This window comes from Ictalurus punctatus, chromosome 14 (assembly GCF_001660625.3).
Source record: "Ictalurus punctatus breed USDA103 chromosome 14, Coco_2.0, whole genome shotgun sequence".
NCBI classification, from domain to species: Eukaryota; Metazoa; Chordata; class Actinopteri; order Siluriformes; family Ictaluridae; genus Ictalurus; species Ictalurus punctatus.
In genome coordinates this window covers 8,603,832-8,610,352 of record NC_030429.2, presented here as the reverse complement: position 1 = coordinate 8,610,352, position 6,521 = coordinate 8,603,832, and the positions used below count along the sequence as shown (strand labels likewise).

Sequence of the window (6,521 nt, the reverse complement as noted above, 5' to 3'; positions counted from 1 at the left end):
TCAGACACGCACACATATGCTGTAATGATCTCTGGCTGGAATACACTCAGGCAGAGGTAGAGAGCTGAACTGATATTAGCTGCGTTGCACTCTGCACTCTATCACCGACAGCCGACTCTCGTTATCTCCCATTAATAGTGAATCACTGTCCACTGCCAATCTGCACTGGAAAATTACTTCATAAACACGATGAAAACCCTTCCTTTAAAACTAAACGAGCCAGCTCCACCTAATATAGCTCAAAAATTAGGCTTAATTGTTTACATTTTACTAATAATCTCACATTCCCAGCAGCCATGTGATCAGGGTCCTGTTAGAGGGCTTTGTGAGGCCTGACCTCCTCACAGTGTTTGGCCCTGACCTTTCCTCTTTAGTCAACACCTTGTTAAGATTCAGCTCACATTAATTATACATTGGTCCTGTGAAAGAGCCCAGGAGTTCATTAGCTATAATTACATACTCTTTCTTGATGAGCAAACACACATTAGCCAGTGAAATGCCAAATCCTTTGATATCATCACACTGAAGCTTGTGAGAACACCCCACCAATTTACACACTTCAGCATCATGTTCACTACAGAGCTAACGCTAATGTGTCATTAATGCCAAGCAAATGATGTGAGACTGTTTATATTTTTGTGATTAATTTACACAGTGAAAAACATTAAGCAGATTGTTTGCATGTAAATAATAAATGAATGAATTAATAAATATTTGCCATCAATAGGTTCAGCTTAATGTGTGACACATTAATAAATGATAAGGGATTATACTGAAAGATGTGTAATCCATTGAATAAATCAGCGTGATTATGATTAAGCACTGATCCATGATGGCAGAGCTTGAGTTTTATAATGCTGCTGCTTGGCCTGAACTGGATGAAACAGTGATTTATTGTTGTGAAGCCTACATCTAGTCCTGTTTATCAAAGTACTTAGGTAGTGATGGTGCCTCACAGCTCCAGTGTCTATGCTTCCTCTCTGTGACCCTGTGAGTTCTGTTTCATTCCTTTTGACCACCAGAGGCAGTGTAACACTATTGGATTATCGTAGCACCAAACAGACAGGTTGAGAGAATATACCAACAAGGTCACATAGTGACGTATGCTGAGCCCTGGGAGTTATAAGCCACAATAGCTCAGCACTCTGCCTCTTTTGCTTTCTCACCTGGTTGAGATTGGTTGTTTTTGGTTGAGTGATATATTTGTGCAATCAAGTGCAGCTTACAAGAGCAGCGAGATATCGTCCTTACAAGCTGTGTCAGTGTGCATCTATGCCACTTCAATGGATTTGGAGTACTTTAGCAGAATTTTAGTGAGCTTCTATTGTTTGTGTTGGTAACACTCTGTGCCTCTCGGTGCAATCCGGTACCTGGTGTTTTCCACGCGAAGTTAACGGTCTCCCATTAACGTCTCATCAATTCAGCGGTTCTGAGTGTTTTTTCCTCGAATTGCATTGTATTCTGCAACTCGAATTGCATTGTATTCTGTAATCTGCAACCTTTATGGTGTCTCCTGACGAGGCTCTATGAGGGAATGTGCGCAATGTGTTCATACAGATTCCTTGCTAAAAAGGCATAGGAGTCTGTTGCCTACATTACTCGTACAGAAAACACAATCTGTCAGTTACTTCTTGCTGACACCACTAGCAAGTGTTGATTCTTCTATTTCATAGTTTCTACAAACTGCTCTTTTGGCAATGGGCTATGTGACTTGCGAGCTGGGTAGTCTTAGAGACATGCTTCTGGCAGCCTGGTGCCAAGTGTGGCTGGCCCAAACATGGCTACCTGAGGACTGTAAGAAAACCTTGGCAGATCTTCCATTTGTTCCCGGGCATCTTTTTGGTCCTTATGTTCCGGAACTGTTGGAAAACAGGGTAAAGCTGTCTGAGGTCACTGGGCTACTGACACAGGTGCAGTGCAACCCTACCTTTAGAATGCCAGCAGTTCAGACCCGATAACACTATGCCTCATTGGAGCAACGTTTCCAGCATGCTATGCTTCAGTAACAGCCCTCACAAAGAACTCGTGTTACTGAAGCTATTAGAGCTTTTCGGCCGCCTCATTGACCGTTGCCAGAAGGACCCTGTCAGGACCCCGCTACCATTAAAGTTGCACATGTAAAGCCTGAAGCACTCAGGCCAGCAGTCGATCGTTTTTCTATAGAATAGTTGGAGTACTGGAGGGCCAACATAGCAGACTCCTGGATTTTGATGACTTTGAGCAGGGGATATACTCTACAGTTTTGATGCCTACCAGTTTAAAGTGCTACCCTTTGCTCTTCGCGTCTTCACATGGTGTGTGACTCCGGCTCTACCTGCTCTTTGGATGGTATTCTGCCTTATTTGGACTGGCTTATTGACTTGCTTCTTTGTGCCCCCACAAAAAGACTCCAGACTGCTTTTAAGACATGTGCAGAATTTGGGTTTTTCTGTGAATGGGAAAAAGAGCTGTCTGATTCCAACACAGACTACCATGTTCATAGGAATGACCCTGAATTCCTGCTTAATGTCTGCCACCCTGTCTCAGGAACATGTGATGAACATTCTGCAACTTTTGGCTCGCTTTCTCCTGGGTGTTTCTTTGCAGTATGAGGTGGTCCTACCATTAATAGGGATGTGAACGGCAGCTGCAATGGTGATTCCCCTGGGTTTACTCCACATCAGACCACTCCAGTTGTTATGGAACAACAGTTTGCGGCTACATTCCACCAGACATTACCATCGACTGATTGTAATTTCACACCATTGCATACGTGCATTGAGGTGGTGGAGACAGGTAGATTTTCTGAGGGCAAGAGTGACCCTGGGTGTTGTTCCCTCTTGTTGGAAGTTGGTCACGACAGATGCTTACCTCACAGGGTGGGGGGGCAACATGGAATCGGAGGGGTATTTGCGGGCACTGGACACTGACCCAGACCACAGAGCATATCAACCTGCTGAAACTATGTGCGGTGTTCTTGGGTCTAAAGTATCTCATGCAGGTCCTGATAGGCTACCATGTTCTTGCTCGGTCCAACAGTTCCTCAACAGTGTTCCATCTGAACCACCAGGGTGGTATAAAGTCCTGCAGGTCTTTACAGCTTACTCATGAGATACTGACATGGTGTCAGCTGCGACTCGCTTCACTGAGGGCAGCTCATATTCCAGGAGCGTGCAATCAGACTGCGGATGCTCTTTCCAGGGATCAAGTACTACATTCAGGAGAATGGAGTCTTCATCCAGATGTAGTGCAGGAGATCTGGCTATGATTTGGAAGAGAGGAGGTGGATCTTTTTGCTTCAGTGATGACCACTTACTGTCACAGAAGTGTCCAGTCCCTTGGGCCAGGATGTACTGTCTCATGAGTGGCCAAATTGCCCACTATATGCATTCCCACCTATACCTCTCTTATGGGAGAACTTACACAGGATCTCCCTTGCAAGCACAGTGTGCTACTCGTGGCACCACAGTGACCAGCCAGACCATGGTTTCTTTTGTTGCTGAGACTTCTGACAGGCAATCCATGAAAGCTTCCCCTCAGGAAGGACCTCCTCTCCCAGCTGGAGGCCAAGGTCTGGCACCCGGATCCAGCTCATCTGCAGCTTTGGGTCTGGCCTTTGGGTTAAATCCTTCTGTGGAGCATTGTGAGCCTGTGGTTATTCACACCATCTCTAATGCTAAGGCTTCTTCCACATGACAGATTTATGCTTTCTGTTGGAAGTTTTATTCTGCATGGTGTGAGGAGTGAGGGCTTGATCCTGCACTATTTGACATTCTGAGCATCTTAAGCTAACATTTACTGGAGGAGGGATAGGCGGCTTCCACATTGAAAGTGTACAGCATTGCGATTTCTGCATATGATGTTCCAGTTGGTGGATCGTCTCTGGGATCTCACAGTTTTGTGTGCAGTATTCTGAAAGCTGTATGCCATCTGAACCCTGCTCAGAATCCTCACTTTCCTGTGTGGGATATGCCACTCGTGCTTGCATTCCCTTGCGCATCCCAGTTTGAGCCCTTGCAAAATATTGACACTAAATGGATGTCCTTGAAGACTGCTTTTTTTGTTGACTATTGCTTCTACAAAATGAGTTAGTGAGTTGGACTGTCTGTTAGCGAGTTGTGCTGGCCTTGGTTGTCAGATGACTCCCGGGGTGGTCCTACATCCCAATCCTCCTTTTCTTCCAAAAGTCTTTCTTCCTCAGTTCATAAATCAGCACATTGAACTGGCCTCTTTTCAGACTTCTTCAGGGCTTGACTCAAGTGCCCAACTTTTGTGTCCTGTCCATGCCTTGAAGTGCTATGTGAACTCTACCGCTCAATGTCAGACCAGTTATTTGTCTGCTATGGTGGTGGGAAGAAAGGTGCTCCAGTGTTGAAGCAGAGGTTGTCCTGGGAACTAACTGGCCATTCCACTAGGGCCATCTCATGTTCATGGTCTGTTTTTAGAGGAGTTTCCTTGGTGGATATCTGCTCTGCTTTGGTAGTCACATTCCTTCTCCATTCACATTTACTCGTTAAAAATTTCTAAGGAGCTTTGTAGGTAGTCTGGCGTGTTTAAGTTTCTGCTGGAAGAATAGCCTTTTTTGTGCTTTGTATTGACAGACCATATGAGATCTTCTGTCATGTAGACTTGGAACTTGATGTCGTTTACACTCTCCACTTCCTCTCCATTAAATGCAGAGGGAGATGGGTGGTTCTCCTGGATCTCCTGAAGTCTACGATGAGCTCCTTGGTTTTTGTGGTGTTCAGGACCAAATTATTGTCCATACACCACTGAATTAGATGTTGTACCTCCTCCCTGTAGGCTTTTTCCTCATTATCAGACACAAGTCTCACTATGGGGGTGTCATCAGCAAACTTTATTATGGAGTTGGAAGAATGGATTGGGGTGCAGCATATGTGAAGAGGGTGAATAGGGCTGGGCTAAGCACACAGCCCTGTGGTACACCTGCGTTCAGAACAAGCGTGGAGGAGGTGTGATTACCTATTCTGACGTGTTAGAGCTATAGTCAGCTATTCTGGCATGAGTTAGCTTTTTGAAATTACCAACATACAGCCCCTCCCTTAAGGGTTCATGCTAAAGCGAAATGTGTTCCTCCCAAAACACATGCTAAGGCTGCATTCTTAAAACAGATGTATTAACACATCTGCGTGTCTAGTTAAGGACACATTTTGTGTTGCTTTTAACACAATCAGTGTGTTAGTACATTTAACACATGCTGTGTGTTATTTTTAACACGTCTTTGTGTGGAAATATTTTTTACGCATCATATGTTCGTTTTTAACACACCTCTGTATGTGGTTAAGGACAATACATGCTGTGTGTTAGTACATTTCCACACAAAGATGTGTTAAGACATTTTAAAAAACAACAAGAAAATACAGATGTGTTGTTTATACTTTTTTCCCTACAGTTATCTTAAAATGCAATTTGTTTATATACCAAAATTCTACTAAATTCTCACAAACTAAACAAACAATTGCATAAAATTCAGGTGACACTTATTAAAATCATGAAAACATTTGACAGATTGGAGATGATGCTTCTTTTTACAAATCTCCCTGCCATCTGGGAATACAAGAGTCCCACTCCCTTCCATTTGAAAAGCTGTAAAAGAGCAAAAGGAGTGTTGGTTAGTTGTTAGCTACAAAATATGGACAAATGCCTTTGGGCTTCAACTGAGAAATTGTGTTACAGAATCCCAAATTGTGTCATTTCGGAAATTTGACCTACACTCTCCCAATGAACAAAATGGCGCTGTGGACTCACCAGGAAAATCTATCTAGCTTGCAATATTTATTTTCCTGCCTTTAGCACCTCACCACCAATTTTTTTGCACGACCTAATTAAGTCAACAAACATTACAGAGATAGTGGAAAGCATTATAACCTACTGTAGTCCCTATCCTCTTTTTTTGTCACCTTAACCTTGTGGAGAACTTTTGGCCTCGACATTACTGAGCTAGCTAAGATCTGTCAGCCACTGACTGTCTGCACCTGTTCATTTGCTGAATGCATGAAGAAACATGGCCTTAACCAGTCCTCCTAATTACTACAGCTTGCCTTGTCCAAAACACTTGCTAAATGTAGTTAAAGTTAACCCACTCTCTGTATTACATCATGGTGAATAGCTGTAATGCTAGGTTATCGTTAACTCTCAAAAAGGTAATGGGGATGTCTAACATTACTGTGAGCTGTATGCTAAAGTAATGTTATTAACTCAAGTGAGGGTCATCACTCAACTCTTCTGTGATTGGTGACAGCATCCAGCTAACTAACCCTAACTCGGAACCTCAGATAAGATGCAGACCCAGAGGATTATAGAATAGCCTCAGTCCATATTTCACAGCCAACATAAACACATGGCACTAGCAGTATAAGGCCAACACTGAGGAAGCAGGACATGATATTCACTGTTGAAGCCGTAGCGATAGGTAAAGTTAATTATCACTTGCTGAGTTAGTTTTCCAATCAATACATTTTTGAGAGCTCCCTGCCTAAATATCACAACCTCGGCCAGGCATTTTCAGTAGCATTAACTCT

The 6,521-nt window shown here is 43.5% G+C and overlaps 1 protein-coding gene across 1 annotated transcript in view; it reads left to right on the top strand.

Moving 5' to 3' along the window:
• Positions 1 to 6,521, top strand: part of spock1 (SPARC (osteonectin), cwcv and kazal like domains proteoglycan 1) — a 268,384-nt gene that overhangs the window by 195,346 nt on the left and 66,517 nt on the right. The window lies entirely within an intron of this gene.